We start from the raw sequence: 21,264 nt of genomic DNA, 5'->3' as shown, positions 1-21,264 counted from the left end.
AGTATGGGTACTGGACATCACCGAAGTAGAGAAGAGGGATAGGTCATGCGACTATTTCCTTCTTTTCCTCTGAGGAACTGCATGACTTCTCCTGCGAAGTCAAGCATCCAGGGGATGGGGATCCGTGACGCTCGATTTCGTACCGAACTTCGTAGCGAAGACTCAGAACCCTTCGGTCCCTGACGATTGGTTCGAGTCGTTCACAATCCCCTCCCTAATGGACTTCACCGCCTTCGATGCGAAGGAGATGCTGCCTTGTCCCCAAGAACTTCTCCGTGGCGCAGGTACTGAAGGCAGGGGTCTGGTCCAACCAGACCACATGCCCTTCCTTCTACCTTCGGGATATTGCCCACAGGTCCTTGGATCTTTTTCCTTGGGACCCGTGGTGCTGCTCAACACGTTGTGTAGCGAACCCAGACCCTCGCAGGCTGAACAGCATCGAGTCCGGTGTGACCGTAAAGAATGGATGAGTGAAATGAGAGTGTGACTGGCTCCTCTTCCCATCTTTTTCTTCCCCTCTACCTGTGGTTAGAGGACACAAAAGGTCGGCACCCTGCTGGATAAGAACAAGATGCAGGGTGAGCTACTCCAACAGAGCCCCATCCTATCCCTTTTCACTAGGGATAGGAGCGTATATCCACCACTTCCTCCAACAAGGGTGGGGGAGGAAGTGGATGCCAGCTTGAGAACAACCCATACTTTATGTTCCTCTTGCAAACAGGAACAAGTTCTTGCTTGCTGGTACGAAGAGATACGCTTGCCTCCCCTCCTCTTAGTACTCGGCCCAGAGGTCTGACCATTGATCCTGCGGTGCCACACCCCGATCAATCGGACAGAGGCTGGATCCCTCCCTCGCTCTTACGACCAGGGAGGCATTCCAGGGATGGACGAACACCAGTCTGTTCATCAAAAGACTCAGATTCCTCCCACCAAGAAGTGAGTCTTCCTATTGTTAAAGGACCGATGGTTTGTATTACGTATCGGAACAAATGACAATTTGTCGAAAATTGCATTTTTCCTAACTATACAAACCTGAGGTCCTTTACATATAGTCCCTCCTCATGCCACCCCTCACTCTGCGTATTTTGCATGGGCCAAAAGCAAAAGTGATTTGTTTACTGCCGCGCGACGATCGGACAAGCAGTTAACTACCGTTCTCCCCTTGTTCGAAGCTTACGACCGTTCCAGCTGCCGCTAGCTACTTCCTATTGTTAAAGGACCTCAGGTTTGTATAGTTAGGAAAAATGCAATTTTCGACAAATTGTCATTTTTCAGGTCAAAAATCAACCAAAAAGTAATCCCAGTGGTAATTTTGTAAATGGAAATTTTCCAAAAACTGATAATGCTCATCCTAGTCGACTATAAACTAGTAGTGTGGGAAGTAGTAGAACCTGTTTACTGGTGGTACAAGTACATGGACATACCCAGGCTGAGTGTTTTGCTCGTCAGAATTATTTACCAGAGGCAGGGTGCTACCTCTCCCATTGCTTTGGTGAATCAAGTTTAAGGAGGCTTCTATTCTCAAAATTCTGTAGAGAATGAAGAAAATGGAAAAGGTAATAAAGAGAAAGATTCCCCCATGTGACTCTAATTTAATAAGTACATATATTTGGCCAGGTAAGCTGAGATTTGAGGAGGAAGTTATAAATGTCAAATTTTTGAGGGATACAGGTGCTGCTCGATCTTTATTGTTGAGAAGTAGGTTACCTCTTAACGTGAAGATCGCTAACTATATTATTTTAAGTGGTTTTCCTGACACTGTTGTGTCGGCTCCTGTGGTTGAAGGAGAGATTGACATATTGGGTGTTGTAAAGAATATTAATCTGGCCATTGTTGTATAAACTACCTATTCCTGGATAGATGGTATCCTAGGAAATGACTTATGTAATGTGGAGGGACAAGAATTGTTCCCCATTTTAACCTTAAATAAATTACCAATTGCTGTAACTACTCGCTCCCAGAGAAAAGGGCGTAACCTCTTGATGGATGGAGAGGATTTACATTTAGACCCTGTACAAGTAGATGTAGCAGTAGGAAGGCTCGAGTCTGTTGGAAGTAGTGATAGTAGTAAGGTAGTTAGAGCATGGAATAGGGCTGATTTTATAAGAGCTCAGCATGATGAATTTGATGTGGAAATAACTGAGGGGGATGCTGTTTCTAAGCCATGTTTTGTATCAGAGAGAGGATTATTGTATAGATTAAGCCGTTCTGCTCTTATGGAATCTTCTGAGTACCATAAGCAGATTTTAGTACCTAAACAATTCAGAGACGAATTGCTGCAGTTAGCTCATGAGGATCCTTTCTCGGGACTTTGGGGTAACAAAACTTTAAGAGATTAACCAAGCTATTTTGGTGGCCCAATATGAGAAGGTGTATTAAGCAGTTCTTGCGAACTTGTGAGACGTTGCCAGGTCATGGGTAAACCCAATCAGGTATTGCGAAAGGCTCCGTTAAAACCCATCCCTGTAATTGGTGAACCATTTGCAGAGATTGTCATTGATGTTGTTGGTCCTTTACCTAGAACCCAATCGGGAGATATGTATTTATTAACTGTGATGGATAGGGCTTCTCGGTTCCCAGACGCTTTCCCTCTTAGGAAAGTAACGTCAAAAGCTGTCTGGGAGAAGTTAGTAGAATATTTTTGTCGTTATGGGTTACCTTGTACCATTCAATCAGATCGTGGTACTAATTTTACTTCTAAGTACTTTCAGGACAGGTGTGCTGAACTGGCCATTCAGCACATCACCAGTGTCCCATACCATCCCGAAAGTCAAGGGTTGTGGAAAGGATCCACCAAACCTTAAAAAGTATAATTGGTAAGTACTGTTACGAAAGGGAGAGTAGTTGGGATAAGGAACTACCTTATGCATTATTTGCATTAAGAACTCACCCAAATGAATCTACTGGTGTTTCTCCTTTCAGATTGGTGTATGGTCATGAGGCTCGAGGTCTTTTGGAAGTGTTATTTGAAGTGTTGATTGGGGGACGAAAACAAATTCAAAATTTAAATATATTTTTATCTAATTTGAAAAATAAATTGAGTGGTGCCTAGAAGTTTGCCAGGAATAATTTGCAAGCTTCCCAGGCTAGTATGAAAGCATTCTATGATCGCAAGGCAGTAAGTCGTTCTTTCGAATCTGGAGATCTGGTTCTGGTTTTAGATATGGACTGATAGTTCTGAAACCAGATTTAAAGGTCCATGGAAGGTAATAAGAAAAAGGTGTCTGACGTTAATTATGAATTAGATTCTCCAGGTTCTACTAGAAAGAGTAGAATTTTTCACATTAATAGATTAAAGAAATATGAAGGTAGAAATCCAGATCCATTAAATATTGTTTATGAAATACCATGTCCTCTAGCTACTGTATTTTATAATAATGTTGATAACCATGTATCTGTAGAGAATTTATCTGTAGAGAATTTAAAAACTAATGTTGAGATTTTTAATAAGGCTAATGTTTTGTTGGAGCATCTGGATGAAGTCCAGAAGAAAGAAGTGTTATGTTTGATAAAGTCTTTTCCAGAAGTGTTTAGAGAGACTCCAGGGCTTACTTCATGGCTTGAACATGATATTGAGGTACGTGACGCTCGTCCAGTAAAGCAGGCTCCTTACCGCCTGAACCCAGAAAAAGCCAAAGTAGTTGAGAAGGAGGTACAGTATATGCTGGACCATGATCTTATTCAACCCAGCTCAAAGTCCGTTGGAGTTCTCCTATAGTTCTGGTAAAGAAACCTGACGTAATTATAGAATGTGTGTTGACTACCGTAGAGTTAATCAGGTAACCAAGAGTGACAGTTTCCCTCTTCCCCGGATTGAAGATTTAATTTAAAAGACCGGATAGGGAATGCAAAGTTTGTAACTAAATTAGACTTATTGAAGGGTTACTGGCAGGTGCCATTGTCTCACAGGGCCCGTGAGATTTCGGCATTTGTCACCCCAAATGGGTTGTATGAATGTAAGGTGATGCCTTTTGGTTTAAAAAATGCAGCTTGCACGTTCCAGCGCCTTATGAATAGGGTGATATGAGGGCTGGAGGGTACCGAAATATATATTGACGACTTGGTGGTATACAGTCAGGACTGGAAAACCCATGTTGAAAGGTTAAGAAAACTGTTTCAGGTTTTTACGAAAGGCTGTGGTTGGTTGTAAATATCAATAAGTGTGAGTTTTGGTAAGGCTGTAGTGACCTATCTTGGTCCATGAGGTTGGTTTGGGGGAAGGTTGCTCCTAAACATGCTAATATTGAGGTTATAGCCAACCTTCCTCAGCCGTGTAATGTCCGTGGTGTCCGCAAAATTCTTGGTATGTTAGGGTATTACAGGAGGTTCCTGAAGAATTTTGCTGACATTGCCCAGCCTTTAACTAATCTATTGAAAAAGAACACTAAGTTTTTGTGGAGTACAGAGTGTGAAAAAGCTTTTTCTAATTTGAAATCGGTATTAGTCTCTGAACCAATTCTTAGCTCTCCCAATTTTAATAAACCTTTTATTTTGGCAGTGGATGCCAGTGACGTGGGCATTGGAGGAGTTCTGTTTCAGAGAGATGATGAGGGGGAAATGCTCCCTGTATCTTATTTCAGTAAAAAGTTACTCCCGGCTGAAAGAAAGTACTCGACCATAGAGAAGGAAGCTTTGGCTCTGTGAGCGTATCCCATTTTTCCATTTATTTATCTAGTTCTTTCCAGGTTGAAGTGTTGACGGACCATAACCCGCTGGTGTTCATAAATAAGATGAAGGGAGCGAATCAAAGGATTCTGCGATGGGCACTTCTCCTTCAGGAATATAACCTGGTCTTCCAACATATAAAAGGAATGGACGACAAGATCCCCGATGCACTTTCTAGGATGTGACGTGTTGGCTGTTATGCCGTTCCTGATTTTCTAATTTTCTTTTCAGATGGTGTATAGGCTATTAATGTATCCTAAGGTTTTGTTTTTGCTTATTTTATTGTGCAATTCCCGGAGTTCCCTGTTTTTTTTGTTTTTTTTGGGGGGCAGTTAAAATAAGTAGTCCTAGTGAGTGTGTTTTTGCTTTTCATGTCTTCTTTACCTTATATTTTCGTATTAAGGTTAAAAAAATAATTAATTTTCCTGTTTAGTCAAATTTATTTTTTTTTTTGTTGAGGGAGGAAGGTGTCAGGCCGTAATGTAATTTTAAAGTAAAATCTCATTGTTTTGCCTTTTTGCACTGATGGCTTTTATTTTTCTATTGTTTGCAATTTTGTAAAACTAAGTTAAGTTAGGTATTTGGCTATTGGTTTTACGTTAGTATACATTTTGGTTAAATGTACTGTTATTTTGCTTTGGTTGAAAAAAAGCTTAAGTTTTGTGGCGCCATCTATTGAGTGCAGTTTGAAGTGTGGCCTTCCTCAGTGTTTTTGCTTCCTTGCCAATTTTGTAACTCTGTTTATTTTTTCTTTATGGTGACTGGGAGTGTGGTAAGGAGAGGTGACTTGTGACTCTCCCAAAGTATTCTCGAGTCTAGTTCAAGGCCGTTGAAGACTCTGGAGCTGCTGATCTGTCTGCTGTTGTGGATTATATATATACATCTTCCTATTGTGAAGATTTCTCGCTTGTTCTCGGAGAACAACCTCTGCTGTCATTGAGCTGCATCTTAATGTGAAAGGCAGTTATGCATGTGAAGCTACAGGTGGGAGTACGACGTGCAACTGTGATTTAAGTGGCCTACTGGCTTAAATCTTGGCGTTGGTAGTTGTGTGTGGATCTGGGCTCGAGAGCCTTTTTCGTCTTTCATGGATGTATCCACTGTATCAGCACCAGAGTGGCCTTGTTGGAGCAAGTAGGGTGTCTTCTCTCAGGTAAGAGGAACATCCCCTGTATCTTTGGCGAGCCGTAGACTAGTGTGAATATCCACCAACGGTTTTGAAGTGCAGTTCTTCTGATGGGAGTGACGTTCCGTGACTGCATTTTTTGAGCGATATATGGACTCGTCTGTGTTAGTACTGGTCTGTGTCATAGGACCAATCTATGTGTATTTTTAGCTACATCTTAAAAAGTTTTATTATGTGGTGTTCTAAAGTGTGTGTTTGATAGTATATTAAGGTTTAGATTGTTATGTCTTAGGTAGGATTATTGTTTCTTTTTGTATGTCCTTCCACTTCTTTCCTTTATATTTAATAATAGGTTAGCGTGGTGGGTAAATTTATTTGGGTCCCTTATTAAGATTAAGATTTGGTTTCTTCACTATGAGTAGGGTTTAGCTTTATTTATAGGTGACTCTTTAAGTTATTTGATGGCATTTTTTACATTATCAATTTATTACTTTTTGTGAGCCATCAGTGTTCGTATATTTATTGTGAAATAAATATTGTGAAATTTTTGCCTGTGTCTTTCTGGTTTTTCCTCGCTCCTACTGATTTGTTTTTGTCACTGGATTTGAGTTTAAAATAAAAGAACCCGTTATGGCTTCCTTCTAAAGGGAGTTCGTAACAAGTGTACGTACGTACGTACGTTATCTGCCGTTTGTCCTCCTCCTCCTCTGCCGCCACTATCGGAGATAGCCTCACTCGAAAGGTAAGCTTCCACATTTTACGTTACAGTAATTATTATTTCTTAGTACACTTAATAATACACTTTATTTACAGGTTTTGGATTTTTATTCTTAATTTAGGTATTGAATGGTCCAAATTGTTGTTGTATTTCATTGTTTATAGGTCAATTTAGCTTTATTATGAAATTTAATGGGGTGTTTTTGGAGGGCTTGGAACGGATTAGCCATTTTACATGTAAAATGTGTTCCAAGATACGAAAAACTCATTATACGAAGGCCGCCTCGGAACGGATTAATTTCGTATCTCGTGGTACCACTGTAGTTGCAGCTAGGGGCCGAAGGCACGCTGCAAACAACCTTAAGTAATGCCTACAGTGCACTACATAAGGTCCACTGATGGCACTTTCCCCCTTCGGGATTGAAAGGTCTATGCCCCTGGGTGGAACACTCGAACCCTGTATCCCTTAACTGATGAGACTAATGCAGGAAGGGAAGGATATTTGCCACATCCCTAACATACATATTGATGGAGAGCCCTGTCACAGCACCAATTGAGAAAAAAAACTTCCACTTTCCTTGGTAAAGTCACAGGAATGAGGGCAGAGGGTTTCAGAGATAGACTTCACAGCTTTTCCCGAAAAACTTCCTTTCTAAGAAGCTGCTGGATAGCCTCCTCCTGTGAAGCTGGAGGGAGGACTAAGCATGTCCACTAGTAGGCGGAGGAGGTCTGCATACCATTCTGCATGGGGCCATATGGAGGAACAAGTGTCATTCTCAGACCTAACTCAGTTGGCTGAGTGTGGACAAAGATGTACACATCCAGGTTGTCCCAAGGGTGCCTTTGCTGCATAATTACAGAGTTCATTAAAGCAGAAGCTTTTAACAACTTCACGTATGCATTCTCAGTCTTCAAGTATTATTGACTGTTGAATGTAGAAGTTCTAGGTCAGGTGCTTTTGTCCTTATTCTTTTTCCACCTTCATAACGATTAATCACATTCACTTTTAATTCCAAGTTGATATCCTTTCTCACCTTTTGACTGACTGAATTGTTAACAATGAAAGTGCACTTTTTGTCGACATACTTGCGGCTTGTTTAAAACTTTATAAACATTAAATGATGAGCAAATAACAGCTATTGTTCTCAATACCATGAAACAGTGCTGAGAGAGAGAGAGAGAGAGAGAGAGAGAGAGAGAGAGAGAGAGAGAGAGAGAGAGAAATGACAGCAGATGCATTCGTGTCCATGCTTGTTAGGCGGGCCACAAACTAGCAAACATGTTTGGTCATACACTGTCTCAGTAAAACTGCAGCTTGGTGTACAATCAAATGTCAGTGTGCATCCGAGGAACTTTGGTGTAAATATTTTAGATGGACGAATATCAAACTGTTAGTCAATCCTTCCAATCTAGCCAAACATTCCTAAATTGTTTAATTGAATGATCATATACCATGCTGGATATACAAGTTTGATGGTGCAAAAACAAAACAATAAACTGACACTGTGTGCCACACAGAATCCTCAAAGAAAACTCGCAAAATTCTTCAAGTAATTAGGAAGAGTAAAAACCCTTAACAAAACATTTCATCACTTAATAAAATCAATCTGTAGGTCAAAGAGGGAGACACCACGTGAAACACGAAGAATGCTTAGGGGTCACCGCCTTGTCATGCACAAAGAGACTGGAAACTTTGGTACAGAAAAAACTATCTATGTGGGAAGTGGAGATGTAATCGTACATCTAGTTACCAGGGTCTCTGGAACTGCATGTGGGGTATACAACCACGCTACAAAGAACAAAGAGACAGTACGAACAAACATATGATGAAACCAGAAACGTGCGAAAAATGCAGTGGATGTGAACGCATCGGGAGAAGGTAACCCATCCAGGGTCACATGTGACCATAGGCCTAGCGATAGGATTTTGTTTTCTCAGAGATGGATGAGACACCCACAGAGTTCTATGAGACACCCACAGAGTTCTATGAGACACCCACAGAGTTCTATGAGACACCCACAGAGTTCTATGTGCACGAATATTCTATACATGAAAGTGTAGGTTTGTATATGTGTCGAATAAACAATAAAAGGAATTCTCTATTCTTAAAATGCAAGACGATAGCGTAATTAGTTGGTAGCAAGCCATCACCTGCCTTTTTATTTAATTACCAAAGGTTACTGACACAATTTCCCAGGCATATTGCGGCAAGTATATCTAGGAGTACTACACTGTTGCCCTGAGTGATACCGTGACAAAAGAAAGTTAAAATAATAAATAAAAAAACTCAAATCTTTCAAATTTCCAAACACAATAATCATGTTCAAAATTAGAGTAACAATTTATCTTCTATATGAAAGGGAGAAACTCGTTTACAATCATAACCAGTTAAACTCTAAAATACCCTAGATTAACCTATACAAAAGCCAAAAAAGAGTCTCTATATTTTATTTATTTGAAAAACGTGGACTTTTTCTTGAAAGGAAGCATTTAAAGCAACTGATGTCATGAAAAATTATTTCCCTACTGCTGCTTCGCCCCCTTTCCCCCAGATAGTAGTCAAGCACCTAAAAAAAATCTTTTAAAATATGCTTTACCAATTTCTTTATTCAAAAGCTACAGAAACAAGCAAGAGGAAACAAACTGGTCCCAACCACAAAACTTCAGCAGAATACCCATTCAACTTTACAAAATTCCACTGACCCTTCTCCCAAAAAAAGGAGTCATTCTATTTTTCCCTTTTCTATCAAGGACAAAATCCTTTTTTTTTTTTTTCAAACATAGCTCTTCAAGAGAAAAAAAAATGTCATTCAAAATCTGTGTAAAACTAACAATATGGAAACCATATGCCCGTTCCTACACAATTGCAGCTAAATACCAACCTCTACCCTAGAAAAGTGAATATAATTTTCCAATGGCAGTTCTTCATGCATACAATACAATTAAAAAAAAAACAAGACGTGATTCGACCTCCAACTTACCCAGGACATGTGCAAGATTTTCCCCTGAAAAATTATATTCCTAACTTAACATGAAGTGGTCTTCGTAATTAATATTCATAATTAGTACTACCCATAATAACAAGGATCAAATAAAAGATCAAATAAAAAGGACACAGATATACTCAGTTATGAGTGGTAACACAAAATAATTGAACAGAAATATAGCCTCTAAAGTCAGTACATCAAATAAATTAAAACATGCCAAAATCTACAGCCAAATAGCCCGTTGTTTCACCAACGAAAATTTAAAAAGTATGCAATATTTTATTAGAACACATTTTTCTGTACTGTTTAACGTGCACATTATCTATTTTTTACATTTTAATTCTGATAAATAAATAAATCATAAATATCCTTAAAATTCCTGTATCTTTAACTCAACGCTAACACCTTTTTCTGACCATTTTTAGACTTTCCTACTGCTCCAGCAACAAAAACAACAGCAACAAAGTAATTTGTAGGCTTACTCCCCGAGTAAGTAAAAAGTGCCATATACACTACCTCAAAATTCCAACACCCTCCTCCTTTGAATAATACACCTTTTGATGATATTTAACCTAATTCTTAATTCAAAACTGTAAAAATAACCAAAAATAAAACATTATACAGGCGGTCCCCGGCTTACGACGTTCCGAGGTTACGACGCTTTTTCTTAAATATTCAATGGAAAATCCGTCCTGGGTTACGACGCTTGTTCCGAGGTTACGACGCTGACGCTTCCGACGCTCCGAGTTAGCGACGCTTTTAAAAAACGCATGCTATGATAAAAATCCTTTATAGTTTAGCACAGTATATAATAAAAATATGTTTTTGGTTACATTACAAAAAAAATTTTGAGGTTATGATGATTGTCGACACTTTTTTTTTTCATATTTTTTGAATTTTTTTAGTGACGCCGCATATGCGGAACTAGTTTGCGGGCGAATGAATACACTAGCTTGGGATGCGCAGTTTAAAACAGTCCAAAAGCGCAAATAATGAAAAAATCATTGCTTGTTTCCAGTACATAATTAAAAAAATGATATTGTTAGAATACAATAAAGTTTTGTACATACTTACCCGGCAGATATATACTTAGCTTATGTCTCTGACGTCCGACAGAAATTCGAATTTCGCGGCACACGCTGCAGGTAGGTCAGGTGATCTACCCCCCTGCCGCTGGGTGGCAGGAATAGGAACCATTCCCGTTCTAGAACCAGATTTTCTCTTCCACCTGTCTCCTGAGGGGAGGCTGGGTGGGCCATTCATCGTATATATCTGCCGGGTAAGTATGTACAGAACTTTATTGTATTCTAACAATATCATTTTTGTACATGCAACTTCCCCGGCAGATATATACTTAGCTGATTGACACCCTTGGTGGTGGGTAAGAGACAACTATTTACTGAATAGACAGGTAAACAACATACGTTGTAGGTAATAAATAAATAAAACCTTGGTTCCTACTTGTTCAGGCGGAAGATTCCATGGCTAATGCCTAGGAATCTGCTTCGCCTCAAGAGCCTCAGCGAGGATGTGACCTATGGCTAAGAGTTCTTGTGGGTCTGTCGATGGGGTCTTATCCATTTACTCGACAGAGCCTCTTACATGACAATATGCCTATGCCTAGTGGCATAATTAAGGAGCACAACACCGATCCCGATCACCTGATCCTAACACGAGGGTTAGTGCTTAAGTTGAAAAGAGTTATCCCCAAACTCCTTTCAAACCACCCAAAGAAAAAACACGACGTTAAATAAAATTTAACTCACTAGTTAAGGATCAGTATCGGCTCCCTATCCCAGCAATGTATCAGCAGACACGTATCAACCAAGAGAGAAGGATCTCTCGTATGGTTATCTTGACATCCTTCAGGATATGGGAAGTCAACACAGAGTTGCATCTCCCGTATGTGACAGCTAATATGTCCTTATGACATATTGTTAAGGAAAGAACAAGAATTCGGAAAAGCTCGCACTTCATGCGCTTTTAATTCTCAGCTGTTTGAAGGAATCATCAATGCACTTGTCAAGTGCTTAGGAGATCACATTGTCTAAAAGAAGGCCAGGGCATTCTTTGATATAGATCTCTTCTGGGTAAAGCCTGGAGCCTGGCTAGCGCTTCGTGCCTGGCAGGCGCCTAGCGCCTGTCTAGCGCCTCGCACCTGGCTGGAGCCTTGCGCCTGAATGGCGCCTAGAGCCTGGCTGGAGCCTCGCGCCTGGATGGCGCCTCGCGCCATGCGCCTGGCTGGCGCCTGATTGGCTCCTCCCTCCTGGCTAGCGCCTCGCGCCTGGCTGGAGCCTTGCGTCTGGCTGGCGCCTTGCGCCTGGAGCTTGGCAGAAGACTTCATGATTACTGTCTATGAGTCCTCATGCCTCAAGAGTTTCAGCGAGGTAGGACCTATGAACTGGACAAACCCTTCTGGATCATGTCAATGGGGCTAGCCCGCTTACACGACAGAGCCTTCTCGGATCGTGCCAATGGGGGCTGACCCACTTACATGGCAGAGCCTTACCTGTATCATATCAATGGGGACTAGCCCTCTTACATGACAGAGCTTTAGGTTTCTCTTTCTGGAAGGAGCCTTGCGCCTGGATGGATCCTCAATCCTGACTGGAGCCTAGCCTTGAAGGAGCCTGGCACCTGGATGGCGCCTGGCTGGCTTCTAGAGCCTGGCTGGCTCCTAGAGCCTGGCTGGTGCCTCGCGCCTGGCTTAGCTCCTCCACACTTGCTGGAGCTTCGAGCTTGGAAGAGTCTCTAGGCTGTCTGGCGATGTTCCACATCGGACACTCTTATATCTGTCCGATTTGTTCGCCTCTGGCACATTTGCGCCAGGGAGGTGGAGGCCCGCTCCTTCTCAGTATCCGACCATGACAGAGTTTCTTGGAACTGTCCGCCTCTGGCGTTTTTCGCCTGTATTGGCATTTGGCGCCTGGCTGGTGCTACATTGTCCGAGAGTCCTGAACAACCACATAGTCTATCAGGAGACTGGAGAAGGGTGGAAGAAATTCTTCCCCTTTGAGCTTTTGGCCCCTGGCAAGGGGAGGTGATTGTAGTCAGCTACATCCAGTAGACGACAGGATATCTAACAATACGAGAGAGAAGAGTCTTCCTCCGAGGAGGATCCTTCGTGAATCTTCCTTTGCTAACGAGATCTCTTCTTACATGTTGATGAGGTTCCTCGTTGCAGAATCTTCCCTGATCCCTTGCCCGAAGGAAGGGAAGGAGTCTGGAAGTCGAAAAGGGAGACTCCGAGCTGAAATTGGGCGGAACCCTGATTTCTAGCTCTTATTGTATCCTTCTGAATACCTTCTGGGAAGCATTTCGTGCCCTCATCGCACCCCGAAGACTCTGTAGGCAAACGTTTAAACCATCTCTTCTTCTGTAGATGAAAAAGTAAAGTACCCTGCCTGGGCAACGAAACTCTATCTGAAAGCGTTGCTTCAGGAATAGAGGGTTTTAGTTCTTTTGCCAGACATACTATGCTGGCAAGAACCCATTGCCGAGTCTCCATTGAATCTGATGCGAGATTCCATGCACAAAAAATTCACTTGTCTTCTTGGTCGTTTAGGGCTAAGAGAAACAAAGAATTCCTTCATAAACTTTCTCAAAGAAGTTTGATGAGGAGCAGTTCCATTTGTCGGAACACGGAATCTGTGGCCACAAAAAGATCCCATTCGAAGTATATGATATCCTACTCTTGTCGTATTGCGGTATCGTATAAGATCCCGAAGATCTTAATCTTCTGTTATCTCTAATTCCCCTTGTAGAGACAGAGTATAGCCTTTTACTGCGTTCTTTGATAGCAGATATATACCTAGGTGATTCTTCCCTCTGAAAGTGAAGAAAGAACCTCGCTATGTGGTTCACAGAGGGTATCGGAAGATGGGACAGTTTCCCTCATTCCATCTAGCACGATCTGCAGCAATTCTATGTCTTAGCCATGACTATTGTCATTTACCTTGAAAAATCCTCTCATTCATGTCCACTTCTGGTCAGTCTGCACGCGGACAGACTCAGAGTGGAGAGGTTTTTCAGGTCTATTTATAATAGATTCTGATAGAATATCCAGATACTCTTGGAAAAGCCTTACGAAACATGCTGTGAGAAGAACGTGACTTCTGTGAATCCAACCTCTCTAAGGCCAAAATGAGGCATTCATCCTCTCTTCCTTTGACGCCCATTTATCTTAATATCTGTTAAGAATTTATAACTAGGGGAAAAAAGACTAAAGTTTATTCCCCTTCTTTACATTAAAGATGTCGTATATTGCTACCTCTCTTGGTTCGTGGAAAAGGAAGCAGTCTATAGGAAGCCTGTTCGTCTTCTACCTTGTGAAGAGATCTATGAAGAAGACTTTCCGCAGGTTCTCAAAACTCTTTTCAATAAATGTTAGACATACGTTAACAGTTATTATCTTCGATCGAGAAGGTTCTCACGGACATGCAAAATCTTGCATCGAACCTCTTAAGGATCGTTACGTTCCGTGTCTGTTCCCAAATAGGTTCTCTTTGGTAAAGCGAACAGGGGCGAAAAAAGAGATTCTCGATGCTCTTTGCGATATGAGAGAGTCGTGGAATTGGCCTAAGTGATTAAAATAAATCATTTCATCATTCCTTGTAAGCGACCCCTTTCTGATTAAATGGGTAACGAAATCAGGAACGAATCTTGCCGTTACCGAGCCTCCGAGAGGCTACTGGTTTGTTTGTTTGTTTGTATGGTGTTTTTATGTGACTTCCGAACCACGTCGAGAGTGAACTTCTATCACCAGAAATCCACATCTCTCACTCCTCAATGGAATGGCCGAGAATCGAACCCGCGACCACCGAGGTGAGAAGCAAACACCAAACCAACCACTACTGGACTCTTAGGTTAATAACTCGCTAAAACGAGAAAATATCTTGGATGGTGCTTCTGGCGCATTGCGCCAGGCTGGCGCTTCTGACGCTTTGCGCCAGGCTGGCGCTTCCTTCTAGTTCTTTTAAGGTTATGTGCCAGAACATCTGTGCCTTTATGGTACCTGGCATCCTTCACGTGTTAATTCCGTTCTTAGTAGGAAAAAACTTTTATATACGTAGTATAGTCCATTCAGGGAAAACAAACTTCTGCCACTAAGAGAATGTTTCCCATCCGACTCACCCATCTTCTCTTGAGCAATATCCGATTCTAAAAAGGTTGTGTGCGTTTCTCGAAAGGATGAGAGAATTATATTATATCGTGCTCTGCCGTATTAGAATCCTTTATAATACTGTCACATTGTGGTAAACAGCATTAATCTAGGAAACCTTTGTAAGGATACTAGGAATTCTGTAGTTAACCTCAGTATGTGCATAAGACTTGACCATACCCTAGTCTTAAAGTTAATTCTCTTCTACTACATTCATCTTCTCACTAAGCATGTACTCTAATAAGCCATGCTTTCGTAAGCATGAGAGCATCATATAATATAGAGTTCCGCTGCGTTAGAATCCTTTAATAATGTTACCTACGGTAAACAGCATTGAAAGGTTGTAATATCTTTCTTATTGAAAGCTTCTTAGCAAAAGGCAGACAATATTTTATTTATGTTTGCTTAACTATCCCCTCAATCCGAGGCTAAAACCGCGATTGTAGGGGAGAGACACGGTTAGTTATTCCATCCCGCAGGAGAGAGACATGTAACCAACCACTCATGACCGCACCTACATGTTACTGCGTTGGTCTCTAAGGCGCGATAGCAGTCTCCGTTAGCCGTCTGGCCTTACTCTTCCAGAGTTGCCAGCTACTCCATTAAATAAAGGAATCTTATAAAATTATTATCGAACTTCAGGAAGTTCTTATTAATGTATATTTAAGCGAACAAGACTTCGATAAATCTAGAAGCTAAGTAGGTGTTATCTTAACAATCCCTTTAAGCGTAGTCCTTCCTAGGAAATTCCTGGAAGGATACTGGTAATTGAGTTGCTCTGCAAAGAAGTAACTACGGTATGTGTGATTTGCCGTATCGTATTCTCATACAGCAGATACTCTACTACCTTCTTTCCCTGCCGAGGCAGATAGAGAAAGGAAAAATTTTTACTGTCTTCATTCTTTTCGTTAATAGAATGATAGAAAGAGTATATATATCTCCTTAAGGAAGGAAGTTAATCCAGGAACTCTTTAAATCTTCGTGATTTCCTCATAAATCGCGGAAGAGACAGAATTCCTGTTCATCTGTTAGGGGTTTACGGAATGGAAGTAGATATTTCCTATCCGCCATCATACCCAAACGTCGATGAGATTCTTATAAGAAAAACTCGCAAAGCTCTTGCCTCTTCATAACGAGGGAAGAGCATGAATGAAGGAGAGAGTCCGCATTGAGAGGAACTGCCAAACACAGGAGTCTTCTGAATAATGAAAAAATGGCTTCTCTTAGTATCAGAATCCTTCTGAACAAACGCGACGGCCGCCTGTGCGACATCTTGCACCTTTGCCAGGGGAAAGTTGCTCAAGTTAAAAACTCAAAGAGGAGCCTCGCGACTGACCTCTCTCTCATAAGAAGATTTGGAATATTCTGGCGCCTGGCTCCTTGCGCCTAGCGCCTGGATAGTTCCGCGCACCTGGAATGTTCCGCACGCTAGAAAGGAGACTCGCTCCTGGAACGTTCCGCTTGCGTGGAAGGTCCCGTGCGCCCTGATAGTTCCGAGCGCCTACTAGACCCCTTTTAGAAAGAGCCTCTTGCCTGGAAACGTTCAATGGAAGGATCGTTCTGATTGCCACTCTACTATAAGGCTCCTTGCTCTAGCCGTCTGTTTTTCTGGCGCAATTTGCGCCAGGCTGGCGCTTCGTCTCTTTGAAGGCGCCTTGCGCCAAGAAAAATTTTCTAGAACGCGGCTCGCGCTCAGTTGCTAGAACGCGGCTCGCGTTTCGTTGTAGGAACGCGGCTCGCGCTAGTCTGTTTTCTGGAACGCGGCTCGCTGCTGGCTGTTGGAACGTGGCTCACGCTAGCTTGCTGGAACGCGGCTTCCTAAGTTCCTGGCTGGCTCTTGCTCAGTGTTCTCTTAGTTTTTCAGAGAACGCGCTAGATCATCAAAACATATACATTCTTCGTCTTTTTCGGATGTAAGATGAAGAGACGCCTTTTTTAGGATGCCTTTTCAATGGCTATCCTTGGCAGTCTGGGACGCTCTACAGAACCTGCCGAGGGGGACGCCTGACCGGTGGGGATTCTCTTGAAACCTCCTTATGGCTTTCGACATTCCTTCTCCCCTGGGCTTGGGAGCTTGAAAGAGGTCTAGGCCTGAGAGCGAGACAGAGCCGATCAGACCACCCTCCATCTGCAATGGGGAACACTATAATCACTTCTTACCTTTTAATAGCTCGCATTTTGAGCCACAATCCTTGTCTTCAAATTGCAATTATGAATTTGAAGTTTCTGCGAAGTAAGAAGGTGATGAGGATGCAACACTACTAGTACTGTTAATACTCTAATTGCTCGTTAGTAGGAGTTTCCAAAAAACTTTTAAAAGAAACGTATCTAGTTACATGCTTTACTGACTCCCTAAAGTAGGAAGTCAGTATATTTCCTCAATCAATTCTAACACTTATTACACGTATTAATGAATAAATATTAATATTTCCCTTTCTTGCAAACTATGTGAGTGTCCTACCGAAAATTTCGTTAGTTACATTTCTAAAATCCTCCGAATTTTTCGAAGCCAAATCATTAAAAAGTTAATAAAAGCGTATGCCGAACCAAAGACCCAGTACTTCCCTGCAAAAGACAGCCCAGAAGATCGATGGCGATGAAAAACGAAAATCCAGTCAGGAGGTAGCAACAACATATGTTGACACTACCGCGACAGAGAAAATCTGGTTCTAGAACAGGAATGGTTCCTATTCCTGCCACCCAGCGGCAGGGGGGTAGATCACCTGACCTACTTGCAGCGTGTGCCGCGAAATTCGAATTTCTGTCGGACGTCAGAGACATAAGCTAAGTATATATCTGCCGGGGAAGTTGCATGTACAAAAACTAAGTTTCTGGTTAGATTACAACGCAAATTCCAAGGTTACGACGTTTTGTTATGCTTTTTAACGATACCTCATACGCAGAACTAGTTTTTTGAGCGGAGGCGCATAAATTAATTAACGCTATTAAACTGTATGTAAATTGACCGAACAATGACCTCTTGGACGGTCCGCGGGACGCTAAGCGTAACAATACCAAAGGACGCCACTTCAATCGCGTGTCTGCCTGAAGTTCAGTCGGTTGTGTGCTAAGACGTTGCTGAAATTCCTTGCCATTTTCGCAAATTTACAATGGCTCCTAAACGCCAAAGTACTCCCTCCGATGATAGTTCATCCAAGAAGAGGAAGGTCATCACGATGGAGGTAAAATATGACGTGGTGAAGCGTTCGGAGAAGGGAGAAACTAACACCGAAATAGGCCGTTCTTTAGGCTTGAGCAGGACCACGGTGGTAACCATTGTGAAAGACAAGGAACGTATTCTGAAGCACGTTAAGGATGCTGCACCGATGAAGTCAACGGTGATAAATGAGAAGCAACGTAGCTAGAGCATTGTTGAAATGGAGAAATTGCTCATGATCTGGCTGGAGGACCAGAACCAGCGACGTGTTCCGGTGAGCTTAAGTGTGATCCAGGAGAAGGCTAGAGCGCTGCATGAGGCAGTAGTGAAAAAGTTTGGCGAAGGCAGTGCTGGTGTGAATTTTCCGCGAGTAGAGGTTGGTTTAACCGTTTTAGGCTCGTGCAAATTTGCATAATGTGAAGCTGCAAGGTGAAGCTGCTAGTGCTGATAGCGAAGCAGCAGGTAGTTTTCCTGGTGGTTTGGCCGAGATAATTAAGGATGGTGGCTACATGGCTGACCAAGCCTTTCATGTGGATGAGACTGGATTAATTTGGAAAAGAATGCCAAATCGAACGTACCTTTCCAAGGAGAAGTCAGCACCTGGCCATAAAGCTGGAAAGGAGCGACTGACTTTGCTGTTTGGGGCCAGTGCAAGTGGCGATTTGAAACTGAAGCCCTTGCTGGTGTATTTGGCCGAGAATCCCAGGGCATTCAAGGGCATTTTCAAGAGTCAACTCCCTGTGATTTGGAAATCAAATAAGAAGGCTTGGGTTACCTTGATGGTCTTCGAAGATTGGTTCAATGACCATTTCGTGCCAGCAGTGGAGCGGTATTTGACTTCGAAGGGTCTGCCTTTTAAGGCCCTCTTAGTCCTGGACAATGCCCCTGGTCACCCTTCAAATTTGAGCGACATGCACCCTAATGTGAAGGTGGTGTACCTCCCACCCAATACCACATCGCTGATACAGCCAATGGACCAGGGAGTAATAGCTAATTTCAAGGCTTACTACCTTAGAAGGACCATACGTTTTGCTTTGAGGGCCATAGAAGCTAACAAGGAGTTGACACTGAAGCAATTCTGGAAGGGCTACAACATTGTTGATGCAGTGAAAAATATTGCAAGTGCTTGGGACGAGGTGAAGACGACCACTTTAAATGGGGCCTGGAAGAAACTGTGTCCACAGTTTGTGCAACAGTTTTTTGAAGGCTTTGACCATTGCAGAAGACGTCGAGACTGTGACGAGGAAGATCGTAGGGCTAAGCAAGAGGCTGAGACTAGATCTTGAACCTGATGATGTAACAGAGCTGCTGGCATCCCATGGAGAGGAATTGTCTGCAGAGGACTTACTTGAACTTGAACAACAAATGATTGAGGAAGAGGAGGCGGCACCAGAGCCAAAAGCCAGGTCATTAACTGTGAAAGGCTTGTCAGAGGGTTTTACTCATCTGGAGAGAGCCTTGGCTTCTTTTGAGGCAGAAGACCCTAACGTTGCCAGGTTTGCAAAATAAAACGTGGAATGTTAGACTTAGTAACTTTCTACAAGGAGACCCTGAAGGAGAAGCAGACGAAGAGAAGTGTGCAGTCCAGGCTTGACACTTTCTTTCACAAGTCTCCAGTACCACCACCTCCCACTCCTAGTCCTGGTAAGGAATTCTGAACTGTTTTACTAATTTATGTGTTTACATAGTGTACATATAAAACGTGTTAATTTTTTAATGTAACAACTAAATGTAAGAGTAAATTGTAACTTCATTAATGTTCATCATTTGTAATTTTATTGCAGAAGTGGTGACAGTTCCAGATCCCCTGTATACCTGTGACAGTTCCAGATCCTCCCTGTACTACCTTGACAGTTCCATCCCCCTGTACCTGGCACCCTCTGTAGCAGCCCTCCACCTGTACGTGTACAATCAGGTAAGCGAATTTCATTTTTCTCATTAATTTTCATGTTGGAAATTGTTTACACCCTACATACATACGTACACTAACTTACATAGTGGTACAATGTGTTTGATGTTGCATAACCTTTTTTTTTTTTCATTTCAGACCCCTTTGATAGTGACAGCGACCCAGATGACCCTGAGCCTTTCCATGGTTTTGATGCCTCGCCCTATTCATCAGGTAAGGAATCCTTAACAAATTTGTATAAAATGTTTTATAAATTGCTAATAGAAATTTTATTAAAAGTGTACATATGCTACAGTTACATCCACCTTACATTTATGTACCCCATCATTCTTTCCAGATCTAGATGTTCCCTCATCAGTTGATACGAGTAGTATCACCTCTCCAGAGCCCAAATCAGTTGATACGAGTAGTGAGTAGTATCACCTCTCCCATTCCTTCAGGTAAAAGAATTCTTCCTTTTTTATATTGTACATACGTATTACACACTACATATGTCAAACAGTAATAACATGTGCAGTAGTTACAGTAGTAACTCTATCATTTTATATATTTTTTATCATTCCAGACTCCCAAGCACCTGCCCATCCCACGCCATAGTGGTAAGGACATTTTTTTTTATTAATGTTTTATTATTACATATGTAATAACCATGTTATGTATGTAACATACATACTATAATAATATGTATTACATTATCATTCCAGACTGGCATGCACCTGTGACTTACATAAACCAGACCTCTACATAGCCTACATGTCTTCATTTTGCTGAAGGTAAGGAATTCTTAGTTGTGTTTGTTTGCATACATACAATAAATTTTGTACAACTAAGTGGTTACATACTGTCCTTCCAGACTGCCCATCATCCTAGCCTGTTATCTGTGATAAAGCACACTGAAGTTAGGTTTGGAATGCATCCTTATCATGAATGCTCTACACCTCCACCTCCATCTCCCACAACCTAGGTAACAGCTTTGAGACTCCCTAAAAGTTGGTAAGTTATGTAAGGAATTTCTGAATTAAGTTTTATACTACATGTTATATGTGATATTAAACCACTGTATGGTGCATATTACTGTATGTAACTTACTCTGCATAGAGGACTTACTGACAAAATTATTTTTTGTACATTCCAGAGTCCCCTGAATGATGTAGGCTATGGGGCCACATAAGACTTTGTACATCCAGGGTTACATAGAACGACAACTTTAAACTAAAAGTAAGGAATTAATTAACATACATTAACTCTTTTAGTACTCTTGATATATCTACAGTAATTATATTGCATTCACGACTTTCTGTAGTGTATATTTTGTACACTAATTTTGTTACTTTTTCCTTCCAGAACCAACATTTTTCACACAACTCCAGGTTGTTACTAACAAATTACAAGTGTCATCAAGGGATAACTACAAGTAGAAGCACCATTTTTGGATGGAAAAACCCTTCAGGAAAGTATAACGTATCAAATGTAACATGTAGTGTAACAAGTATGAACAGTAAGTTTTTACATACAGTAGTATTACATACGTACATAACTTTT

At 41.7% G+C, this 21,264-nt stretch overlaps 1 pseudogene; it reads right to left on the bottom strand.

The window, feature by feature from the left end:
* LOC135209410 (neuronal acetylcholine receptor subunit alpha-7-like) overlaps positions 1 to 504 on the bottom strand; it is a 68,854-nt pseudogene extending 68,350 nt beyond the window's left edge.
* Between the last annotated feature and the right edge of the window lie 20,760 nt (positions 505 to 21,264).

This window comes from Macrobrachium nipponense, chromosome 37 (assembly GCF_015104395.2).
Source record: "Macrobrachium nipponense isolate FS-2020 chromosome 37, ASM1510439v2, whole genome shotgun sequence".
Taxonomy (NCBI): Eukaryota; Metazoa; Arthropoda; class Malacostraca; order Decapoda; family Palaemonidae; genus Macrobrachium; species Macrobrachium nipponense.
The sequence above is the reverse complement of the archived record's forward strand: the minus strand, read 5'-3'. Positions and strand labels throughout refer to the sequence as shown.